At 43.6% G+C, this 26,572-nt stretch overlaps 1 long non-coding RNA gene across 2 annotated transcripts in view; it reads right to left on the reverse strand.

The window, feature by feature from the left end:
• The window catches only part of LHFPL3 (LHFPL tetraspan subfamily member 3), a 568,228-nt gene extending 549,062 nt beyond the window's left edge, over positions 1–19,166 (reverse strand). The window contains exon 1 of one of the 2 annotated variants that reach the window (XR_007920724.2): positions 18,574–19,166. This is a non-coding gene — a long non-coding RNA (LHFPL tetraspan subfamily member 3). The remainder of the gene's footprint in view (positions 1–18,573) is intronic. The other variant, XR_007920725.2, reaches the window with a different exon arrangement.
• Positions 19,167–26,572: the final 7,406 nt, after the last annotated feature.

Raw genomic sequence — 26,572 nt, forward strand, 5'->3', positions numbered from 1 at the left:
AAATCTTTCCTAATAGTTGGCAAATGAGAGAATCAATTTATCATACTAGGATGCCATCTTGAAAATTTTCAATTTGCTTACCACTTGGGATTCATTTTCTATGTTTGATCAAACTATTAACAGTCAAAAATTAAATTCATAAGACAGTTTCTTGTACTTTGGGCTAAAATTTTAGACCGTGCATTAGTATCTTTGATCTTACTCTTCTCTTGAAATAATTTATCAACCTGGTTTTGCCCATACTAGCTTCTGGTCTGGTGGGCTGAGCTCTGTTTCTTGAGAGAAGGAACTGTGAATAACAGAGTCCTCAAACCACTATGACTCTGCAATCCTTCTGAGCCAAGAACCATTGAAGAAGGTGCTCAGATTTGCTTAGTGCTCCAAAGTTTACACACTGCAAAATTAGTATTCTTTATTAGGGAACTGAAATGCATTCTACTGACTCAAAAAAGGATGTGTTGGAACCAGCAAAGAAAAGTGACATCGGACCAAGGGTAGGGAAGGCTAAATAGATGAGGCATTACAACTGGAAAAAGATGGGATTTATTTGAATGTGCGTCATCCTGCATGGTGCCACACCTGTTAACTGAACTCATTGATCTCTGCTCTGAGGTCTCTGTCTTGCAGTTCCCACTGCCTGGGAAGCTGCCCTCTCACCTGTCTGGGTATCTCATCAAAGAGACCCTTCTTCAGCACTCCCTGTCATCCTCCTTATGCAGCTTCTCTTTCTTCATAGCACATATCCCTACCCAATGGATTATACAGGCACTTATTTACATGTGTCTGCTCCTGCAGAATGTAAGTCCTGTGAGATCAGAGAATCCATCTGTTTGGTTCAGTACCATACAGGTAGGGTCCAGAACAGCACCTGTCTGTGCAGGGGCTCAGTATATACTTGTGGAAGAAAGAACTCCTCTACCATTCAGTGTCTGTTCATGGGTCTTGACCTTTACCCCGTAGATTAACATCGACTCATAGGCTCTCAGTACCAGTTCCTTTATTCTTAGTGGAAAGGAGAAAGGAAAAAAATGACAGTTCAATGCACTAATGGCAGGTCAGGACCCTGGAACCAGCACAGGGCATAGCTCTTGCTAACCTTGCTGGGTTCAAGCCTGGCTTTGTTGCTTTTTTGACTATGCTATGCAATAGAACCTCCTACAGTGAGAGAGAGGATCTATTCTACACTGTCCAAAATGGTAGCCACTAGTATATGGACATACTGAGCACTTGATGGGTGGCATCTGTCATTGAGGAACTTAATTTTTAACTTAATTTTAATTTAAGTAGTCACAATTGGCTAGAGGCCAATAAGTTGGAAATTTTAGTTGATTCTAAATGTCACTCCTTAATGAAATGGCAGTTACCATAGCAGCCAGATACTACAAAGTCATCTCAAAATCAAAGACAATGAGCATTTTTTAAGGAATTTGGTGAACAATGTATTTGGGCAGTATCTGAAAGGCCTCCCTGTGGGTCTGGGTTTCTCATATAGAATAATTCACTTCTTAATACTTCCCTTAGCTTTCAATTTTACAGTGGCACCCAAAATTCTACGTATTTGTCCTGTTTCTTAGAGTTTACTCAAAGATTTGAAACAATGAAAAAGGCCAAATTAATTAGAAAGAAAAAAATTTATAAAGTGAGTCATATGGCACTACTTTATTATTGCCCTGGGAAATAGCCAATTAATGTTATGATATTTGGAGGGGGGCTTGAATTATTTGTTATTTTGTATTGTCTTTTTGTTAGTTTCTAAATAAAATGTTCCTCTCCTATCTATACATGTTATTCATTATGTTAAGATTTATTTATTTATTTGGAAGAGCTACAGAGAAAGAGGAGAGATAGAGAGAGGCCATAGCACCCGCCCTCACCCTATTCATTTATGAATGTCATGATTGGTGGTCTTCCTGGAGAATTTAAACTTCAAGCCAAATTTGAGAGGGAGTGGGGGAAGGGGAAAGAATGAAGAGGCTCTTGCACTTCTAGTTAGGCTCAACCTCATGAGCCCTGGTCTGTGGCCCTGCATCCTTGCCTGCAGATGGAGCAGGGGTGGCAGGAGCCACACAAGTGCCCGGCTGCTCGTCACACGCCCCTTCCATCTGCCCAGCGTCTTGGCCCACACTGTTCTCTGCTTCGTCCTCTAGATGCTCCCATCTTGCTCAGTGCTCAGATTTTATCACTGTTACCTTGAAGGCTATGAATAAAAAACATTTTTTTGGAAAACCGTTTATTTAAAACAAGGTTTAATTATTTAATCAAATGAGTTAGCATGTACTCAGTTCTATAATGTTTATCTCATGTTAAAGTAAAAAAAATTACAAACCATGAGACCCACATATCAAATGCTTAAAAATTATCTATTTTTCAAGGCTAAATTTCTCTGGTCAGGTGAGCCACTTAAAATATATGCCATCCCATATTCAGGTATAAGAAATACCAAAGCATGAGCAAGTTCATTTTATAGTTTATCATTTTTGAAAACCAAGCTAAAAAATGAGACCCATTTTCTTCAATGAAGCTGAACGCATTAAAATAAATAAATAAATGGTACAAGATCCTATTGCACTGGGGCTGGTGCTATGGTGTAGTGGGCGAGGCCTCTGCCTGCAGCACTGGCATCCCATGGTGGGCACTGTCCAAGGCCCTGCTACTCCTCTTCTGATCCAGCTCTTTGCTCTGGCCTGGGAAAGCAGTGGAAAATGGCTTCAGTCCTCAGGTCCCTGCACCTGTGTGGGAACCTGGAGGAAGCTCCTGGCTCCTGGCTTTGGATTAGGCCAGCTCCGGCCATTGCAGCCATTTGGGGAGTGAACTAGCAGATGGAAGACCTTTCTCTCTGCTTTCCCTCTGTAACTCTACCTAACAAGCAAATAAATAATTTTTTTATTAAAAAAGGATCCTATTGTACTGATTCTACAGGAAAAATCACTTTGCTGACTCCTTCCTTAGAGAGAGCCAAGAAATTGTCTTTATAGCAATTTCTAGACTCAAGTTTGTGTTGTGGCAACAGTGTAGGGTGGTGACAGAGTTAGCAAACTTTCAATCATAGGCATTCTGGGTACTAAATGTACAATGACAAACAAAACAATCATGAACCCCATGCTGGGGAGCCTTCCAGTGGAAAGGTTGCAAGGAGTTGCAATCACTAATGTTTATGCTCAAATACTTTCCTGAATTAATATAAAGTGACCAACGAATTGTAATTTGTAATTGTAATTGCTGGAATTTCTAATGTAGAAATAATCATACATTCTAAAATAAAAACCAACTTTGAGATGCATTTTGAGACTCACTAACAATTTGTTTCTATATTTTTAGGGAAAGACTTACAGAGAGACAGATCTTCAATCAGCTGGTTCATTCCCCAAATGTCCACAATAGCTGGGGCTGCGCCAAGCTGAAGCTAGGAGCCAAGAGCTTCTTCCAGGTCTCTTATGTGCGTGCAAGGGCCCAAGCACCTGTGCTATGCTCCACTGCTTTTCCAGGCATATTAGCAGGGAGCTGGATCAGAAGTGAAGCAGCCAGATCTCAGACTGGCACCAATAAGTGATGCCAACATTGCAGGTGGTGGCTTTACCTGTTATGCCACAATACTGGCCTCTTGTTTACAAATGTTAAAAGTATTTTCATGAGCAACATGAGTCTTTTCATTTTCCTTTGTCATACTGTTTTTGTCTAGTTTGGGGATCAGAGTTAAGAAAAATTCATCAAAGTTGAGCAGTCTCTTTTTTGTTTCTTTGAAATTAAGTGTGTATTATTGGAATGCTATTCCTTGAATGTTTAATGGAATTATATCGTAAAACTATCTGAGCCTGATGCAACTTTGTAAGAATATTTTAGGGGCTGGCACATTTTTAAAGATTTTTTTTCTTTTGACAAGCAGAGTGGATAGTGAGAGAGAGAGACAGAGAGAAAGGTCTTCCTTTTGTCGTTGGTTCACCCTCCAGTGGCCGCCACGGCTGGCACGCTGCGGCCGGTGCACCGTGCTGATCTGAAGGCAGGAGCCAGGTGCTTCCTCCTGGCCTCCCATGGGGTGCAGGGCCCAAGTACTTGGGCCATCCTCTACTGCCTTCCTGGGCCACAGCAGAGAGCTGGCCTGGAAGAGGGGCAACCGGGACAGAATCCGGCGCCCTGACTGGGACTAGAACCCAGTGTGCCCGCGCCGCTAGGTGGAGGATTATCCTATTGAGCCGTGGCGCCGGCCAAAGATTTTTTTAAAAGATTTATTTATTTATCTGAAAGTAAGTTACACAGAGAGAGGAGAGGCAGAGAGAGGTCTTCCATCTGCTGGTTCACTCCCCAAATAGCCACAATGGCCAGAGTTGAGCTGGTCCAAACACAGGAACCAGGAGTTTCTTCTAGGTCTCCCATGCAGGTGCAGGGGCCAAAGGACTTGGGCCAACTTATACTGCTTTCCTAGGCCACAGCAGAGAGCTGGATTGGAAGTGGAGAAGTCAGAGCTTGAAGCTCCTCCCATATGGGATGCAGGCACTACAGGCAGCAGCTTTACCTGCTATGCCACAGAGCCAGCCCTTCTGCCCCACTTCTGATCTAGCCTTCTGCTAATGGTATGGGAGGGGCAAAAGAGGATGATTCAAGTGCTTGGCCCCTGCTACCCACATGGGAGACTTCGAAGGAGCTCCCAGCTCTTGGCTTCAGATCTTCCCAGCTCTGGCCATTGCAGCCATTTGGGGAATGAACCAGTGGATGGAATCTCTCTCTCTCTCTCTCTCTCTCTCTCTCTCGCTCTGTAACTCAAACTTTCAAATAAATGAAATAAATCTTTTTAAAAATGCAACTATCTCTGTAAAGAAAATAAGAAAGAATATTTTAGGGGCCAGTGCTGTGGTGCAGTAGGTTAAGCCTCCAACTGCAGCAGTGGCATCCCATATGGGTGCTGGTTCGAGTCCTTACCGCTCCTCTTCCGAACCAGCTCTCTGCTTATGGTCTGGGAAAGCAATGGAAGGTGGCCCAAGTACTTGGGCCCCTGCACCCATGTGGGAGACTTGGAAGAAGTTCCTGGTTTCAGATTGGCCCAGCTCCAGCCGTTGGGGCCATTTGGGGAGTGAACCAGCAGATGGAAGACCTCTCTCTCTCTCTCTCTCCGCCTCTGTCTGTAGTTCTGTCTCAAATAAATATACATCTTTAAAAATATATATATTTTAAATCTCCTAACTACATTTCTTTGTCATAGAATATTGAGGTTTTTTTAAAATGTAATCAAGTCAATTTGTAAAGGTACATTTTTTCTAAGAATGTGTCCATTTTATCTACTTTTTATTGTTTAGAAATGATAAGCTCATTTTTTAATATTTAAAATTTAAAAATCATCACATGCCAGGTAAGAACTGACATTTGAAAACCATTTAGAAAATGCATCTCAAATTATTTCTTTTTTAAAAAAAAAAAGTAGGAGCTGACACTGTGGCAGAACCAGTTAAGCTACCGCCTACAGTACCATCCCATATGGGCACCAGTTCAAGACCCGGCTGCTCTACTTCTGATCCAGCTCCCTGCTAATGTGCTAAAGAAAGCAGTGGAAGATGGCCCCAGTGCTTGGGCCCCTGCACCCACATGGGAGACCCAGATTAATCTTCTGGCTCCTGGCTTCCACCTGGCCCAGCCCTGGCCATTGTAGTCATTTGGGTCATGAACCAGCAGATAGAAGATTTTCCTCTCTCTCCCTCCATCCCTCTCTCCCTCTCTCCCCTCTCTCTATCCCTTTTCCCCACTTTTTCTAACTCTACCTTTCAAAGAAACAAACAGATCTTCTAAAAAAAAAATCTCAAGGAAGTAAATCTTTATTAAGGCAAAATGATTTTCAGAACAGGTCATAAAGCAAACACAGCTGTATGGTATATAAGACACCTCAAAAAGAAACAGATTTGCAAAGTTTGAAAATTAAATATACATCAGGAGAATATAGACACAAAGGAAGCAAGGGTGAAAAAATTAATATCATGTAAAGTGCAATTAAAGATAGCAATCATAAAATGTGGGATAAGGGCATATTATTATGTAATGGGTCTAATTCAACAAAGACAGCATTTGCAGATAAACTGAAATAGTGATTTATTTGTAAATATAGAAGCCAAAATGGCGGCTAAGCTAAATTACATCACTGCAAAAGTGATGTGAATCCCCTTCTCCTTGTTGTACACATTCAATCCTAACTTCATACAAGTTGTGTTTCTACAGGAAACTTTCTACTACTTTAACACTTTTGAGGAATGAATTCCAAATGACCTGCTCATGTAATCCTGACACCTGGAGAGAAACAAATGTAGGTGAGACTCATTCTATTTCCTGAATCTGTCTCAATTACAACTTCAATGCTTAGGGACCACCTCATACAATCATTAGGTTGATTTTTGGAGACATTTTGTAAAAAAAAGAAATCACTTCTTTAGATATGCAAAGGAAGGGAACAGCCCTCAGAAAATGAACTCACATCGATCACAGTACTTTCTTCCTTTTCTTCTGTTCTCATTAAATTCAGGGGGGAAAAATCGCACGAGGCCCCACAGCAATGCTAGTGTGCAGCGCTGAGTTGCAGTATCAGTGCTGTTTCAGACTTCCTACTTGGCCTGTTCAGGCAGAGACAATTCAGTGGGCACCGGGGCCAGAATAGGACATTGGGGCTAGTAAGGAGGAACTCTGTTGAGGATGAAAAAGAATGGTATCTTGAGGATGAGATGGAGGAAAGACTTGAGGTTGCTCAACAAAGTGCTTTGTGAAAGCTCCCTCTGCAAAACCCTCTGCATTTCAGAGTCTCAATGACAGAAAATAGCAATCAGATTGAGTTCAGGTCCCAAAAAAAAGGTGGGGGGAGGAGAAGGAAAAGAAAAGAAGGGAATTTGTATGTCCTTTGAGTGTCAACTAGCAGAAAATGATATGCGTAAGGCAGGCACTTATTTTATTTCTGTTTTCCTTTTCTTTTAAGGAAATGAAGACTGGAAAACATAGGCAGGAGTTATTTAATTAAATTAGGTGTCCAGTTTCTCATTCTGATTACTTGAAACATGATTTGCCTATGGCTGGGGTCTATGTTCTGAGTTATCTTAAATACTATTATGATGCCTATTTAGTCCCTAAAGTTCCCCCAGGAAGTGGAATTTCCATCTTTTATAAATTTTCAAAATATTTTAAAGGTGACTACTGAGACTCAAACACCATGGCCATGGCCACAAGACCAAGTGGCTGTCTACAGTCTGGAAGTTGCAATTTCTTCAACTTCTTTCAAATGCTCCAGCGACTCATTCAAGGTGTTGCCATTTGTCTGTGTCTGGGCCAAGGAACAGCAACCAAGATGTCCTGAGGGAGAAGACCCCGTTCCTGAGTGCTCTAAGCAAGCAGGCCATCGGGCATCAACACAGCTTCTTCAAAGGGCAGGCAACCATTCAGAGTAATTCACAGAACTCTGTGTCAAGGCAACAGGATGTAGCGTTACCCAAGAGAAGCAGCTTCTTCCTTGTAGGTGAAGGAGATTTTCCTTTTCGCGCATGTACTGCGAGGAATCCTTTCTCGTACTCCTTTTCAGCCTTCGTAGCTTATCCTACACCTTCAAGATGTTATCCTACAAGCAGTGCTAGGAGAAAAGAATGACTCTGGACCTGACCTTGAGTGAGGCAGCGCTGAGAAACCCAAGTTGGCAGTGCTGGAGCGCCCTCTAGAGCCCATCCTACCGCCAATGGAGGGGTCTGCAGTGGCGTGTCCTGGCCGGACTCCTGCCCAGGTTCACCTTCCTAGAGAGCCCTTGCCAAAGGCCCAGGGGCCTGGAAAAGCAGATCTATGCACTACGACCTCCTGGAATGCTCAGCAAAGTCCGCTGGCGTCTCCATAACAAGGAGTCTGATGGAGCATGCCTATCTAGTAGGTTCTCTTGTTACCATCAACTCTGGATATTCATCACACAAAGGACCCTGGGGTCCCTAGTGGAGTGAGTGTTCATTTGCTCATTACTCAACCTGTGGTTTGCATCATGACAAACTGATATTCCCGATAAACCGATGACACTAAACCTATAATGCAAACATTACTAAGAAGCAGTGTTGGGGGTTGTAAAAATTTTTTTAGAAAAGTTGTTCCCCATAAATAGTACAATCACAATAAAGAAAAAAATGAAAGAAATAAACATGTTAATAAAAATATAGAAGCACAATATTTATTTGAGCATAATCTTAAATCACTACCTTCTTTGCTTAGGAAAAAATATAGATTCACAGATACGGTGCAGAGAAACCTAATTTTCAATATATTATAGGTATGTTTAAAATAGCACAAATAAAAATGCTACTTCTAAATTGTTCTTGTTACCTGTTATTAGAGACTGACACTAGTCAGTTTTGCTTTTGATAATTGTAAAGAAGGGATCATCTGAGTAATTTCTGATAATATTTCTCTATCATTTGGAAGAACTTAGTAAGAACATCTAAGTGCTTGGGTCTTGACATAAGGAACAAATGGTCTGCTCCGCGCAGTTTTCAAAATGCAGCTGCCTTTTTTTTTTCAGGCATATTCAGCCAGATTTATAAACTAGTTCAAAATTATCTGCAAAATAATATTCCTGTTACTTTCAGTCATTACCCCAGAGAAATAAAATGGAAGGGCTAGACCTGTTAGCACAAAATAAAACTCTTCACCCAAGATGGTGTTTTGTTAGTAATGTACAAAATCCATTACAGGAATCACACCAGCATTTTTTTCATGACACTATGCAATTTATAAAAGGTATTCATGGCCATTATCTTTCTTGATCCTCAGAACAGGTAGGATATGCAAGTTGTGTTCTTAAATTGTCTTTCATTAGGCTACATACCTGAGTTCAATTTCCCTGTCTACTACATTTTCCAAACACTATCCATTCTTTCTTTCAGCCCTGATCTTTTCAGTAGTAGTAGTAAGAATAACTGACATCATAGCTAACATTTTAGAGCACTTACTATGTGCTAGGTTCACTTTTCAGTGTTTGATGTGCATTGATTCACAAATACCAAGAACACAGAAGACAGATCTCTTCATGTAAAGTCTCATTAGACTGCAGAAATTAATTCTAGACACCTAGTTGTTTGTCTAGGATTATTCTCTATTTCTTCCTGCTTTAATTTCACCCTATTTTTAATAGTTTCCCTATCATTTACTCTCTCTGGTAAATACACAGAGGAACTTGGCTAGCAGATGCTACATTTTTAATGTCCTTAACTTGCAATTCTCTTTCCATACCTGGAGTAAAATTATATAAGCTTTAGAAAAATAAAGAAAACAAAAAGTCAAGAATAGTTAGATGAATTGCTGAAAGTCTTCCAGCCAATGAGGTGCCAGTTCCAGATGCCATTCTTCTGGCCACCCATTCAGCTCCCTTTCCTCACCCTGATGCCTCCGGGAGCTTCGCGAGTCTGGTGTTATCTTCTCTGGAACTGCCTCTGTGAGTGAGCAATCCCGTCCACCACCACCCATTCACAATGCATGAAGAGCACGTCTGCTTTGATGCAGAGCAGAAAAGGGTGGCACAGAGCCAGGGATACTGCCACTGCTCCTGTCCTGTAGAAACACACAGTTTAGGATGAACGGCAATGGTATCAGAGGTACAACCAATGGATAAAGAACCCTCGCAGACTCTAGGTTAGAGAAATCAAAAGGATGTGATGTGGGGAACTTTGTCACACACAGAAATGTGCTTGAAGAGGGAAGTCTGTTAAACATGTAGGTCATGATGTCCCCTATAGCTGCTTCTCCACTCCAAGATGACACAGAAAGGTCAAGCGGCATCCTGAAGACTTACACTAAACAAAAGCCCATGACGTTGCAAAGAAAATAGAAATGGCACTGCACTGCACATCAGAGATATGTTGGTCTCGATTTTACCAAGGTGATATTTTGGCAAGACTTTTAATTCTCTCATACTCAGTTGTGTATGCTCTAGGGCAAAGGGAGAGTTCAATTTGGGCTCAAACAAGCTATTGGCTTTGTAACCTTGAGTAATTTTTAAGCCCCAATTTCTTCATCTGCAAACTGGGTACGGTAATACTGAACTTGTATTGTGGTGAGGGTTAAATGTACTGGAATTTTGCAAATGGTTTTCTGAGTAGTTAGTATTTACCATTATCATTTATCTAGCAAAGAGGAGACTCTTAAACAAATTTTAATATCCTTCCAACTTCCAAAAGCTTATGAGTCTATATCCAGTTGGCACTAGGTTAAGTACCTTTATTCAAATGGTTTTTTAGCTATATTGCTGCTCAGAGGTGAACCACTTCATTTTTTATAGCACAGAGGGTCAATCAAATCACATCGGGGAAAAAATTCTAATTTTCAATCAACTCACAATCTAACTAAGGTACATTAGCAACAGAACCTGTAAATGGAGGTGAGAAAAGAAAAATCAAAGAAAAACATCTCAAATTGCTTAGGTTAAGTACACTTTATCTAATCTACTCTCAAATACAAAACTACCTAAGTGTGGCTCCAAATATTTCACAAATTTCCAAAGAAGAGGTTATTTTTCTAAATTCATACTGCATCATATTTTCTCCAAAATAGTGTCTTCCAAACATTTTTTACCAGCCTACAGAATGTAACACATTTTACACTGCAACCTAGCCCCCTATGTAAGTATGTAAATATTTTTAGAAAGTTTCACAAAACTCTTATTATCTTCATTGCATTCATATTTTCCACTGTTCTAGTTCAAGTTCTAATGTTGATCGTTACCATTAAAGGGTCACTATGCACAGTTTTCAACATATTGCTGTACGGCATTCCTTTTCCCATGACGGTTTCTATAACATACCAACTGGTCAGTACTATGCCTTGTCTAATCAACAGGTCAAAATGTAGCTAATTGTTTAAGCAATATTTGCATCACACAGATTCATACTATTGCTGGTTATTAATCATTGAATCTCAGACATATTCAATTAATCTTCCATTTTGTAACTATACCTGTTCTTGAAATACTCTGCAAATATATTTGTCCAGATGTTCGCTTTAAGTTCCTGTTACTCATCAAAGGCATTATAGAAATCAATTTAGCTTCACAGCCCATAACTAGATTTTCAAAGTGAAACTACTGGAATGCTTTTTATTGAATTTTATGCCGTTTTCTTTCTTAGGTTGACTTCCTTTAATCCTACTCCATATTTCTTTTTGTCAAACAAAAAGTTCGATCATCTCTCCCTTTGAGTTTCTGAATCTTAGAGCCTGTTATGATTCCCTGGGGTGGGAGAAGGACCACAATTTTTTCATGTTGATTAGGATTTGTGCTAGTGCTAAACCACAATGCATATCCCAGCTTTCTGCTTATCTTGTGCCAATATGTAAGCCATTGATGACATCAGATTCAACATGCTTCTGATGTCATCAAATTCCACATGCTTTTCAACCTTGAATTGCACTGTCTCTTTTCTATTCATACTTCATTTTATTTTTTGGTGTCACTCCCCATGTCCCTGTCATTCTTCAATCCGGCTCTGTTTGTGCGTTTTTCAAGTAGTGAGCTTTTCTGCCAGTGATGATACGCATCTCCCATCATGATTTTGCAGCACCTTGCTCTTGATTTTCATTAAAACCAACCAAGAGCCATGATTTACAACACCCACCCCCACCAGGCTATTTCCAAAAGGAATCTCCAGATACTTAAATGAACAGTCCTGTGATGAATTCTCTTCTAAGGCTAACGTTGACATCCCTTCAAACTCCTGTCAACCATAGTTCTCACAATAGAGCAAAAGGATGTTAAGAACCTTCTTGATAAGTTCTGCATGTCTGCTTTTGCGTTAAGCTGCTGTTTTCAGATCTACAACTACCAATCAGTCATTACTGTAACTTTTCTCTGAGCCTTCCCATGGGTAGGTCATGATCTCAAATTTCATGAAACTCCACTCAAACTATCACTTAGGATCTTCCTGTTGGGCTTACATAGGCAGCCCATACACTGCTGCATTGCACGAGTCTGGGAAAGATGTCAGAACTCAGGTATGGCAACTCCGTGCCAGCAGCTCTGTTCCAGGTAGACTTGCTTTATTCTTTCATTTTACTCAGTGGTTGTCAGATATGGTTCATGTCTCTACTGGTCAACAGAAATAACTCGTCTTCCTCTTGCAAGCCAGCCATTTTTCTGTTTTATCTGAGCAGAAGAGAAGAGAAATGCACTCAAGATTACAGTTAAGGCAACTCAAACTACGGATGGCACCAGCACCCTGGCAGTGTGAGATCATGGGATCCTGGTCACCATCTGAGAGCTTATGTTTGTAGTTACGATGTTCATTACGTGAACAATCAGAACGCCAGAGGAGATGGTTCTTACTGATTTCTCTTTTTGAAACACTCCACTGACTTTTCACAAAAGCATTATGTTTAACTTATCAAATTACTAGTCTAGTATTTGCTACATAAAGAAGCCTCTGTCATTATATTAGTCTCCCTGTTGTTAGTAAGAATAAAGGCCGGCTCCTTAGTTTCACTCCATAGCAAATAACAAGTTCCTGTTGATTTGTTATAATAAGAAAAATTTACATTAATTAAAGCTGGCGTTGACCCCCAAAAGTTCAAATATATTCTAGAAATTACACTTTAAAACCAACCCAGTTATCATGTGCTATTAAGCTCGGGGATTAAAATTCTCCTGGAGTGTTCTTTGCTTCATGCCCCATCCTTTATCTCCTCACACCACACACAGATGAGCACCAAGGCACATACTGCACCTCCAGCTATACACTCCCCCATTTCTATTTTCATTTCAAATTCTGCTCACTCTGGAAGACTCCTGAGGAACATATATAAATTGTAATATCCTAGCCTGGCCACCTGGACTCTCTTTCTAGGTCACAGCATCGTTCTCAACAAACGCAGTAATTACCAAATAGGTATTTTCATGTTAAGCATCTGATCCCACACTCTGGTTAGGCTCTTGGTGTATTGACTCATTTATAAAAGCAGAGAAGCACCTTGTTAACATTTTTACAGTGGAAAGGTCGTTAAAATGCAGCTTTGCACTAAGAAATAAAGCTCCCAACTATACATACCAGATGGGCTACATGGGATCTGTTATTTTTCACAGATGTTCACTTAAAATTTCACCACTATAAAAATCATTTGTTTTGACGTTCACATTAATATATTTCCCAACATCTCTTTATTGTCACATTCCTTTTTGCAGTACTATAAAAAATAGTTTCCAAATCAAATCACTTTCTTGTAAGATAGAAAGTTTGCATTTGTAAAAGTTAGTATTAATTTTCTAAAAATTGACAGATAAAATTGTATGTTTTTTTGTTGTGTGCAACATACATGGAAATTGTTGTTTGAAAATAAAAGCCATATTCCCCAGCTGAACACATTTTCCCCTCTACACCCAGGAGAGAGTTTGAAATGCTCCAGCAAGGATTACGCCCCTCTTTCCAGTCATTCCAGAACACTAACATGGATGGGTCAGCAACTCTTTGAGGCAGGAACTCACTTTCTCATACTGCCTAGGGTGTCCTGAACACCGAGTGTATCTGAGCTGCCCCTCCCAGCTTGTCCCTGTGCAAGGCACCCGAGCTCTGCACGTACAGCAGCACCTCAGGTGAGAGCTTGGCAGGCTTCCTGGGAGGAGACCCTGTAAGGAAGGAAGGCCTGGAAAACATATCTCTTTGGTGAGGACCAAAGGTGCAAAAGGAATTTCAACCCCAAACAGTTCCCCGCTGTTCATGAATGCCCTATCCCTTGCTTCTTACCCAAAACTACCATTTTGGAGGATGCGATTTTTTTTTTCATATCAAACGAAGTGGTAAGGGAAAATCTGCCAAAGTTTGAGATGTGCCACAGTTATAATAAAGATCCTTACCTATTCATCAGGAAAGCCTCTCTTCGGGAAAAACTCATCACAAATTAGGCTGTCAAGTCACACCCATTGCCACGAAAGCATGTGCATGAGTTTGTTAACTGTTGCTGCTGATATCATCACTGAGGATGCACAGCTCTCACTTCTCCCCTGGCCCATGGGAAATTTAAGCTCACTCCTTTCTCCCTTTATTCTTCATCTCATTAATCATGCATTCTGTCTGCATTCATGAAATTCATTATTCGATCATCGTTGAATACCTACTATGTGCCTAACATACTACTCTGTGCCATGATACAGTAATGACAATAACAAGGCAATAATAGCAGCCATACCCGACGTTCATAGAGTGCTTGTTGACTATGAGCCAGCAGCTAAGTAGAAACAGTAGCTCAATTAATCCTTGTATCAATATCCTGAGGTGGGTACAACTATACGCTAGACTATTTGCAGATAAGCAACAGGACAGACAGATTAATTCACTAAGCCACACAGTAAATGTGAGAGCCAGGCTTTAGGCTCATGTCTTTGAACACCAGTGTCTGCATCTTGCTCTCTACACCATTTAGAGGGAAATTGGCAAAGCCTTAGGAAGTTTCAATGGACTGAAGATAAACATTAAACAAGTGCACAAACACCCTGCAATTCCCAATGTTAATGGGAAATATAAGAAAAACAAGATGTCTTCAAAAAGGGGCATGCATGGCTAAGGTTCTCCCTGCAGGCTATGAAATGAGTATTTATCTTTGGCTTCTTATCCCACCTAAATGACAAAAGTATAAAATTTAAGAAAGTAAGTTGACTTAAAATGCTTTGGAAGAAGTTTTGGAGGCTGGGCTGAACTAAGAACCCTTTATGCTTGCCATGAAGTCTTATGTTGTTGGTGGTCCTTCTTGCTGGTACACTTGGAATGACAAAAGATGAGGAATTGGGATATAGAACCACTTTGGTTTTATCCCTCCTGAATAAGAAAATTCACCTTTAGATCAGCTGCCCCTTCTTCACTGGTGGAAATGATCGGCTCCTCATCTGCTAACGTTCATCAAGTGACCCATGATGGATGTCCTAGTCCATTTTGCTGCTACAACAAAACACCTAGGATGGGTCATTTTTAATAAACAACATAAATTTACTGTCTCACAGTTCTGGAGGCCTGGAAGTCTAAGATCAAGGCACTGGCATCTAGTATCCCATGAGGATTACTCTTTGCTTGCAAGTTGATGCCTTGTTGCCTTGTCTCTGGAGGGGGCAGGAGCTGTATCTTCCCATGGAAGGAAAGATGGAAGGGGTAAAAGACAACAAACTGCCTCTACCAAGGACATCTGAAAGCCACACCTTTTAATCTTGCTGCACTGGGGATTAATTTTTGATGTGAATTTTGGAGAGGATACTATCATTCAGATCACAGTGGTGACCATCTAGGAAGCCTTAAATTCCCCCTTAATACTTTTGGCTTACTAAAAACAGGAAAAGTTTGGCCTATGATGGACAACACATGGGCTTCTGGAAAGAATTCAAATGAAAGGTCTAGATTCAAAACATCTTGATGGGATTTGGCTCTGAGCAGACTTGGAAATTCACTGAAATGCTCATGTAAAGAGAACATGGACACAGAAACAGAACCAAGCTCCCGGGGGGACAAAATTCCTTTTCCATGATAGGAAAAAAGCAAGCCTTGACTTCATGACCTGGATTGATCAATTACAGAGCTACTGTCCTTGTGTTAGAGAAATCACACAGAAGGGAGAAAGTCTCTCTTTTCTCCTCGGGAGGTTGTCTACAGATCTGGGAAAGTTTTGTGTTGCAGTGGGTCCTTATTGACTTTATGTGTCAGTTTTGTGTCTTCAGTCTTTGGAGTAGGCACTGCCTGTAAGCACAGGATCACATCCAAAGGTGGTAGGATGTATCAATGCCTCATTCGGTACTTCCTTCATTCATGTGACTGAGGCTGCTAAGAATTCGGAGGGGAGACGGAGAGGGCGAGGTGTTCCTCATGGTTCCATTCATTGTGTGTGCTTCACACCTCTGGATACGTGGGCAACAGCATTGTTCAGGTCCAATAGAATAAATTTCCAATTCGTGGTTCAGAATCATAAAAAGTGCAGTTCTTGACGTACTGCCTCAAGAAAGTCACCTCTTTCATCAACTTACTAGCATTTTATATAAGGGCTTATAGTCTGCCAGGCTCTCACTCCAGATGCTACTATTTCTAAATGCGTGAAGAACTAAAATCTAAGCTAATCACCGGGCTCTCAGTAAGGGTTAAACAGTCTCTAGGAAACAAATGATACACTAATGTCATCTTTTGTATCTAGCAAGCTATACTTGATATTAGACCAGCTACAGTTAAACTATGAGTATGAGAAGCCTAACTTAATATTGAAGAGAAACAATCTCAAGGTTAGAAATAAAGCTTTTCAAAGTGACATAACACTCATATACTAAATTCCTTGTCAGTGCCATGAGACTTAAAAAACAAACCTGAAAACCTTGTTGAACGTGACACTCTTCAGAAATGTCTTCTATATCCCATTTCTTAAACAAATCTGTTAAGATAATTGACTTTGATTCTTACTTGACTCATTATGATAATCCTTTTTTCCTTCTAAAATATATTTCATTAATAAATAAAATCATGTCCTAGCATTGATCAAGAAATAAAACACCAAAAATTGCAAATAAAGTTTTTTTTTTAAAAAAAATGTATGGCATTTTAGAGTCTGGACTTCTCCAGAATGAAATGAAATGTCTTTATACCTTCTTCTGTACATGTGATGTCATTACATGGGATGTGACCTGAAAAACTGGATAGCATATTTATTAAAATGCCTGAAAATATGGCATTATATCTCATTAGCCCAGAACAAGTGAGATTTTCTGTGTTCTATTCCAGGAAGAGGAAAAAAGGAAATAAAACACTGTAATAACTGCAGCTTGTATTAACTTCAGAGCAAAAGATCATTTTCTTTCCTTTAAAAAAAAAAAAAAGCTTGGGTTTGGAATATGAAGCCTTACAAAAATAAAGTATTTAATAGTAAGATGTTGGAAAACCACCTGCAAATTACTTTCAGCCCTCTGACAAACAATCTAATTTGAATCACCAGTCTAAATAGGTCATTTAACTTGGAAAAATTAAAATTAGCTGTGCAGGGTCAATTTCTTTGCTAACACAACTGCATCCTGCATGTCCTGTTCTCTTCAAAGTCAAACTGGAGGTAAGTGTCAAAAACAACCATAACAAATCAATTGATTCCAAATCTAAAAGTGATTCTGCCCTTGCAATGCTCATAAAAGTTACCCTTATGAACACAAATACACAGAGGGAGGGGCTTCTTCCAGGAGCTATAAGTGGGAAGAGGGGAGGCAAGGCAGACTGTTGACATTTCAGGGGGAGGGCAGCCGGGAGGAGGTGACAAATGGTCTTTGCCAATGCCCACTTCTGCATTTCACAGACACACTTCCACTGCACGGCAAATCAGAATGAACCAAGACACACTCCAGGTAACGCAAACACTCCGGTGCAAGTTCAGTCTCCCAAGCCTTTCCTCTATCACAGTAATGACATGAAACCGCAGCCTTACTGTTTAAACATTTAATCACCCTCACGACACGAGTGAACTCGGGGACCTCCCTACTCCCCAGAAAACCTTCCCAGGAATAGGACAAACGACAGTTCTGAAACTGGCATCTTTACGGAATGAGAACGCTCGGCGGAAACACGCAGGAGGACAAAGTTTGGCTGACTGGGACCTCTCGCTGTTCCTCCAGCCCCCCCGACAAGCCACAAAACCTAAGGGACCTGAACGACGCGAGAACACGCAGGGGTCTGGGGGCCAAGGGCCTTGGCTTGGGAAAGGAGGGCCTCCCGAATGGCTGGCAGGCAGGGGAGGCACAGCAAGGAGTTGGTCTTGTTTCAGGACTCTCCAAAGCCAGCGGGAAATGTACTTCCCATCCTTTCTGAGTTAAAGTAACTTTGATGCTCCGAGTAGGGGAAAAAAGTGCTTTCCGATTCCCCGGGCTCGCAGCAACTGAGGATCCCCAGGCAAAGGGGGATCAGAAACGCTGATAAAGCAGCTGTCCTCCCTGGCTCGCTGCCCAGCGCCTCTGCCCCCGCACGAAAGTCGGACCGCTTCCCCCACTCAAGCCCTCTCGTGGACAGCCGGAATGCCAGGACCTTCGCTCTGTCCAGGAGGCAACCCGAAGGCTTGACATTGGGGAGTCTCAAGGAACATTCTCAGCCACACTGTTCTGCAAAGGTCGAAATCCAGAACAGACTCCAGAGGAATTCGTCTCCAAGGTGGACGACCGAATACTGACAGCTGGGCCGGGACAAAAACCATTTCACTCCGGTTCCCCGCCCCACGAGGCAAAGGCAGGAAACAGTGGCCGCCAGCGGCGCAGCAGGCGGGCCGCCCGTGCCACCACAGCCTCTCCAAAGCCGCTTTCACCTCGCGGGGTCAGCAGTCCTCCGTGTCCCAGCGCGGCCGGCCCCCGCCCCCGGCTTAGTCCGGAGCGGCTTCGGCTCCAGGACCGCGCGTCCCCCCCACCCCACCCCCGACCTCCCGGAGTCGGGGGGCGTCCCCCGCTCTTCAACCCCGGTGCGAGGCGCCCGCGGCCCGGCCGGGGAGCGCAGGGCTCCGGCCTCGCAGGGCTCCCGCGCCCCGACGCCGGCGCTCACAGCCCGGCCCCCGCCCCGGCCCGGATGCGCCGCGGTCCCCTGTGCGCGGCGCCGGGGCGCGCGCTCAACTCACCGGAGGTGAGCTGCATCCAGGCACAGATCTTGTACACGGTGGCCGTGTTGCAGAAGAAGAAGAGGGTGAAGCACACGATGCAGGCGATGATGAGCATCATGGAGAGGCCGATGAAGAAGGAGGCAGCTTTGAAGGCGCCCGAGGGCAGCGTGGAGAAGTCCGTGAAGCTGCCCCTGCAGGTCAGCTCCCGGGAGAAGCCGTTGCCGATGCAGTAGTGGAAGAGCCCGAAATAGCCGGCTTGCGGCGTGTCCACGCCGTCGCCGATCCAGTAGGGCTGGATGAAGCACACCACGTTGACGATGGCAAAGCAGATGGTGAAGATGGCCCACAGCACGCCGATGGCCCGCGAGTTCCGCACATAGTTGGTGTGGTACAGCTTGGCTGCCTCCTGAGCCGGGAGCATCGCGGCGGCGGCGGCGGCGGCGGCGGCGGCAGCTCCGGGCATTCTCCCCCGCCTCCCCCGCCTCCCCCGCCTCCCCTTCCTCCTCCCCCTTCTCCTCCTCCTCCTCCTCTCCTCCTCCTCCTCCGCCGCCGCCGCCTCCCCCGCCCGTGCGCGCACGGGAGGCACTAGCCGCACCGCGCGCTGCAACTCCCTGCCTCCGCCTCAGCCCCGCGGCCCCACTTCGAGAGCCCGCATCCCAGCTCCCGGAAGGAGGGCGGGGGAGCGCCGAGCGCCCCTCCGGCTCGCCTGGCACAGCCTCGCAGCCTCCCTCCCGGCCCGGGCCCCAGCCCTCCTCGCCCCCTACCCCCACCCCCTCTTGCCGCCACCGCTTGCAGCTGCAGCAGCTGAAGCCCGCAGATCGCGCGCGCCCCGCGCCGCTTCCCGCCTCCTGCCCGCGCTGCCCGCGCCCAGGGGGCGCCAAGGACCTCGGCGACCAAGGGATGCCCCTCGAGTGGCGGGCGCGAGCGTGGAGTTGCGGGGGGGGGGGTTGCGGTTGGGGTGGGGCTGTGGGAGCACCCACGGGGAGCCCAGAGACCACACCGGGATCCCGGGAGGGGGCGGTAGGAGATACCGATGCTGGGAGCTGGTTGTCACCGCACAGCAACGTGCTTGTACCTCCGCGTCTTTGCAGAGGTGCTGGGGGGGGGGGGGCGGCAGATGCGGACGCAAGGGGACGCCTGCCCCTGGAGACTCCTCCTTGGGGACATACACAGGGCCCCTGGCTGCCTCCTCGGTTGCCTCGGGGTCGACAGGTGGAGACAGACCTCCGGGGTGGTCACGCGCCTGCTCCAGGAGCCTGTTCCCTCTTGCCTGCCCCGTCAGACCGTCGAAAGAACTCCAGCACATGGACGCCCCAAAGGTTCCCTTAAGTCGGATCGTCGTCCCCCCCACACACACAAACGCTGCCCTAGATGGGGCCTGTGTATGTATGTACACTGTATTGTACAGTTTGCTTGCAGAGAGCGGGTGGTTAGGCCAATGTTACATCCGCGCAGATCCATTGGTGGCTACTGTGAGCTGAGAGAGCTTCAGTGAACCGGAGGCTTGTTTTCAGGGTAATTTCCCCCTGAATGATCCAGAAAGGATTCCTGCCCTGTTCCCTGGCATTGCTGGTGCACACCTGCGCCTGTGCTGCTTCCTGGGCTCAATCCTTCCCTTTCTCCAGTCTTTCCATTGCTCTCTTTACAGTGCTTGCCTTTCAAACTGTGTTTCTTTATTTCTATTGGTTACAGTTTTGCTTCCCCCGATTCTGATAGAAACGTGTAACCCTCCTCAATGCAATACAACCAGGGTGCTCCACAGCAGGAACAGGTCTTGGTAATCGCTGAATTCTCCTGGCAGAAAGGTAGAATTACACCTCAGCGTCTCTACTTAATTGGCTCTAGATATAGCTATTTTATGGAAGAGCAGTAGTAGCCGAGGTGATGATGGCTACGTATGCTCCTCATCTGATACCCTGATAATTTAAGACTGCAGGGAGAGGGAGACGCTGCAAATAAGACTGTGGGACACACAAGACAATGAAGTGACTGTGGCTGAAACTAGGAAAGGATTTGAAAGTGAGCGTGAGAATCTTGCACGCAGCGTTCCCTATGGACATGAGATGCAGACATTCCGCATCAAGGCCCAGCAGGCAGCGCTTTGAAAATCAACAGTGGGCAGAATCAAACAGTAGCATGGGACATGTTAAGTTCAGGTGTGGAAGAATTTCTGGCAAGTGCGATCACAGTCACTCATGAGGTCTTTAAAATACTAGAGGGGTTTAGGGAGGAGGTGAGGAAGATGGCCTAAATATGGGCCAGCCCAATATAACACTTGCAACTCTCTAAAAATATAATTCACAATGATGTTATCAGTGCATGGATGGGGGAAGGGGTCTAAACTTCTGTTAGGTTTCCTGCATCTTAAATCCGGTGAAGTTGCTGGCAAATGGGAGGAGTTTTCACCTGGGAGGAGTAGAAGGCATGGTGAGGGTGATCAGATTTATCAGACCATTGGGCAGCCCTGTGTCATGGGGGCAGAGACACAGCTGCTATAGCAAGAACAGGCAGTAATTTCTAGTGGTTAGAAATAAAACCTCCCCACACCTGTTTGTATAAAGTGGTCTTTCTTTCAAATCAATGTCTCGAAGAGATCTTATTGTTCTCCTGGGGGTGGTTGAGAAAGGAGGCTGCTGAGCAGGGAAGGCTGAGAACCAGAAAGCCTAGTTTAGACCTCGTGCTTAAATTGCCTTCATAGGACAAAGAAGACTGGCAAGTGACTCAGATCCAAATGTTGTGATTCAAAGAGCTTTTCTATTTGAGTCGTGCCCAAGGAGAGCCTTACTCCTATTTCAAGTTTGGCATTGCCTCTGGCTTCACGCTCTCTCTAGCAAGGGGCCGCTCCTGGGCTCCACTCTTCTCAAGAGTAGCTAGGAATAGATCAGTGCTGGTGCATCGCTGACATAAAGTGGATTCCACTTTGGGATCTGAGCTGTTTGTCACTGAGGTTGGGGCCAGTCGAGGCCAAGGAACCTGTTTGTCACTTGCACCCTGTTCTGCACAATGGCAGATTTTCAGGATGGAGCAGGATCTCTGAAGACTCTAGAAATTTTGGATGAGCTCAACCTGCTGACTTTTTTTTTTTTTTTTTTTTTTTTTGGACAGGCAAAGTCAGACAGTGAGAGAGAGCGAGAGACAGAGAGAAAGGTCTATCCTTTTTCCGTTGGTTCACCCGCCAAGTGCCGCCGCGGCCGGCGTGCTGCGGCCAGCACACCGTGCTGATCCGAAGGCAGGAGCCAGGTGCTTCTCCTGGTCTTCCATGGGGTGCAGGGCCCAAGCACTTGGGCCATCCTCCACTGCCTTCCCAGGCCACAGCAGAGAGCTGGCCTGGAAGACGGGCAACCGGGACAGAATCCGGCACCCCAGCCGGGACTAGAACCTGGTGTGCCAGCACCGCTAGACGGAGGATTAGCCTGTTGAGCTGCGGCGCCGGCCATCTTCTTATCCTTAATCTAAAACTTGTAGGTTATACCACGTAGAGTTTAGGAGTGTAGACAGCTAAGCATATGGGCTACTCGTTGCATTCCTCAAATTTGATGTGACTAGGAGAGTTGCTTTGGGGTGGAGGAAATAATAAATAATAAAATAATAATAAATAATAAAACTAGCTTGAATAATACTAAGGAGTTGCTATTGATATAAAATTGTTTTGATTCATATGTGCTAAGTAACTAGAAGTCAGTGTCATCAGCAGCATAGAATTAGAAACAACACTGAAATCAAACTTCGCAGTTAAAATGATTTTCTCCTACTGCCACCAAGGGGCAGTAGTGAGACCTGAGACCTACTTGTCTCACAAACTGTGTCTCCATGAATGTAGCTGAAACTACAAATGACAAAGCAATGGAAGAATAGTCTGGCATGGAACCCTGCTACTGACGAGGGTCTTGGGTGAGATGAAGAGGTAAATGTCTGGAACACAAATGGGATGGTGTGAAAGCCTTGGAGGATGAGAGATGTGGGGTGCAGAAGAGAGCTCAAGGCTCTTGGGACTCTGCTTTTCATCATCTTTAGAATTATATTGAGGGGCCGGCACCGTGGCAAAGCCGGTAAAGCTGCTGCTTGAGGTGCCAGCATCCCATATAGGCACTGGTTCGAGTCTCGGCTGCTCCATTTCTGATCCAGCTCTCTGCTATGGCCTGGGAAAGCAGTAGAAGATGGCTCAAATCCTTAGGCCCCTGCAACCATGTGGGAGACCAGAAGAAGCTCCTGGCTCCTGGTTTAGGATCAGTGCAGCTCCAGCTGTTGCAGCCATCTGGGGAGTAAACCAGTGGATGCAAGACTCTCTTTATCTCTCTCTAAAAAAAAAAATTATGTTGAGGAAGAAGACATCAGATTAATTCTAAGGCTGCTTTCTGCAGTAAATTCAACCCTATTCTACAAAGAATACTCCAAGGTGACTTTGAAAAAAAAATTTAAAGAGAAATACAACCAGGTACTTGAAAAAAATTAGATGAGATCTAAAGAAAAGGTATCAGACTGTAGTGAAACAGATATTTTATTTTAAAATTAAGGAACTTTTTTGAAAATCCATAAATAAAGTATTTCAGGCAATAGGTGCTTAAAAGTTCAGATGAGTCATGTGTATGACCTTGGATAATGGAGAAAGAAAGAAAGGTTTCCAAAAATCTGTTTCTTACTTGATTTTTAGGGCTATTACCAAGATCAATATCGGCTCCTGTTCCGGAATATAAAGATTCTAATAATGAAGCTCTTTTCACTCTTAAGAGGTTCCCTTCTGCTTCCCTTCCCCCTCTTTCTCTTTCAGAGCTTCTCAGAAATCAGGAACCGCTTCTTAGTTAATCAATCACTGGGTTAGTGGAGGCAATCAGTGTTTCAACACTCCCTGCAAATGAAGGTTGAATTGATCACAGGGTTCTGAATTCTCCGCACCCTGGTCTCTACCACTTGGCAATAAGATGTAGAATGCCAAGCCAGGAGATAAATAGGAGATCGGACCATCAGTCACTCACCTGCTTTTCTTTTCTCCCACCTTTTGACTTGCATTTCGTGTAAGTCATTTCTTTTCAAAGTTTTATAAGACGGAACATCTCCAAATCCTATGTTAAAAGAATCAGCTCATTGTTAGTATTTTTCAGCCCTGGGTGATTTCAAAACAGTTGTTTCTGAAGAAAGGTAATGACTTCTGCGTGAAATACTAAAGAACTATGACCATAACCTGAAGCATGATGATTTTAAGAGACTCATGGAGTGGTGTTAGAGTGGTTTAAAGTTGAATGTGTTTGCTCTAGTCTTTTAACGAAGCAATAGATTTACTGGTTTTTAAAGTAAAAATGCTGCTCATTCTGAATGTGCTTCGTGGTGTTTCCCACACAAGGTGTAGCTTGGTTTAAAATCAACACCTTGATTTAGAACAACTACCTTGGTGCTCTCAATTTGGGGCTCATATCTGAAATCATTATGTAGATTCTCTGCTAAAGACAAATCTTTCTCGGCCAGTGCGGTGGCTCAATAGGACCTAGCAGCGCCGGCACACCAGGTCCCGGTCGGGGCACCGGATTCTTTCCTGGTTGCCCCTCTTCCAGGCCAGCTCTCTGCTGTGGCCCGGGAAGGCAGTGGAGGATGGCCCAAGTGCTTGGGCCCTGCACCCCATGGGAGACCAGGAGAAGCACCTGGTTCCTGCCATCAGATCAGCGCGGTGCGCCGGCCGCAGAGTGCCAGCCGTGGCGGCCATTGGAGGGTGAACCAACGGCAAAGGAAGACCTTTTTCTCTGTCTTTCTCTCTCACTGTCCACTCTGCATGTCAAAAAAAAAAAAAAAAAAAAAGACAAATCTTTCTTTCCTGCTTGGTAATGCCTTAGGGTCTCTCAAATATCGTGTTTAACCTTTTTGAGAACATTCCCTATCTACACAATCTATATTTCAGAGATTACTATACTAAGTGCTGTAAGCCAGACCACAAAAGATGATTATCAGATTTTTTCTTATTTGTAACATTTAAGATAAAGAGAGTGTATAAAAATGGTGTGGGTGTCATTTGTTATACAGTTATAAATAATGCTTCATTGATTCATACCATGTAAATAAAAATATACTCTTATTTCACACATTTGCAAAAATAAACGGAGAGCAAGGAAATAGTGAGCTCACTGGGGTGCTAGTGATACTTCATTCTTAATATGGAGGTTGGTTATAAGTGTGATCAGCTGACCAAAATCCCCTCATTGATCTGTACTTAAGTGCAGTTCTTGGTAAGTGTATTCATTTCAATAAAATGTTTTAAAAACAAGAAGCTGAATAAAATCTCTGAAATGTTATCAAAAAACTTATCATCCCAAACACCTTTGTAAATGTGAAGAAAACCTCTCCAGATGTTTTCTGCTACTCCCATATAAATGCAAAAAGTATTAATCTTGGCAATTCAGTACTTGTGTTGTAGAAGCATATTTTTATGCTTGTATTAGCCACTTTTCTGCAAAAGCAACCCACACTCTCAATGTCTTATTACCACAGTCATTTACCTCTAGCCATGACCGCATGATGGTGGGTGGTTGGCTATCATCAAGCTGTGGACCTGACCGCAGACCAGGTCTTCCTAGGCTGAGGTCCAGCTCCAAAGAGCAGTCTCTACTTGGGACATGTTGTGTTGTATGAGAGGTCAGAAGCAGAAGAGGCTTGGGTAAATTACAAAGCAGTACCTGGAATTTCTGTTCAAATATCGCCTATAGTATATTACATCCTATTCTGTTGACTACACATATAAGATGAAAAAGTCAAATGTCAGTGTGATGGGCAAGAAAAATACTCCTGCAGGGGACAACTGGGTGAAAAATCAAGAACTTTAGTAGGACCTATAGTGTTCACTCTCCTTTCCGAGAAAATGTCATCAGGAACTTAACGTTCCAGGTGTTTCCTGGAAAGGCCATGTGCATATGTGAGTTTCATTGAAAAGCTTTAGCCTATTTCATTTTGAATAAACATTTCATCTCACTCATTCTTTCATTGAAGAATGTGTTTCTCCTTTTCATGGGAACGTCCACAAGCTGAATGAAAAAGAAAAATGAGAAGCTGAACTCATAATGAATTTCTTCACTTTATAATATTCAGACATAATATATGATTCAGCCTATTAATGTGTATATTATCAAAAATGGTTTCATTTCAAAGTGAAAGAAAAATTGGTTCCCTTATGAATTCTCAGGAGTAGCCTACAGTGTTTTCCAAATTCATGTATGCATGCATTTCTTTTAAAAAAATTTATTTGTTTATTTGAGAGTTAGAGTACAGAGAGCGGGAGAGACAGAGAAAAAGGTCTTCCATCTGCTGGTTCACTCTCCAAATGGCCGCAACAGCCGGAGCTGAGCCAATCTGAAGCCAAGAGCCAGGAGCTTTTTCCGGGTCTCCTTTGTGGGTGCAGGGGCCCAAGCACTTGGGCCATCTTCTACTGTTTTCCCAGGCCATAGCAGAGAGCTGGATCAGAAGAGGAGCAGCCAGGACTAGAACCAGTGCACAGGGGATGCTGGAACCGCAGGCGGAGGATTAACTTACTGCGCCACAGTGCCAGCCTCTCATATGTGCATTTTTAAAGAAAAAAAGACCTGGGAATCTATAACAATTATTTATAAACATATATTATGATATTATTGAAATGTGCAGGTTAACTATTACATATTAAACATAACCCTTACTTTAATCAATTTAAAGTCATGGCAGCTTAAAGAAGTGGATGTATCTTCTCCAAAGATTAAAAAGGAATAAAATTGTCAAAACAGCCATGCGGGGCTCTGAGGACTGACCGCAGACAAAAAGCACATGGAGAGATGCTTATTCACGAAGGACTGCTAGAGTTTGCATAAGAAAAATGGAGTCTGTGATCTTTTGCTTGATGTGGCTCATTTCCTCTAAGACTTCAGTGAAAACCAGCAGATCCTGCTAGGGAGAGAAGGCTTGATATGGAGTGATGGACAAAAATCTATGCCAAAAGCATTATCCCTGGAAGTGGCGCGCTCAGTAGACAGTGAGTATGAAAATCCCACAGTTCCGCTAGCCTGAGGTC

This window comes from Oryctolagus cuniculus, chromosome 3, assembly GCF_964237555.1.
Source record: "Oryctolagus cuniculus chromosome 3, mOryCun1.1, whole genome shotgun sequence".
Lineage (NCBI taxonomy): Eukaryota > Metazoa > Chordata > Mammalia > Lagomorpha > Leporidae > Oryctolagus > Oryctolagus cuniculus.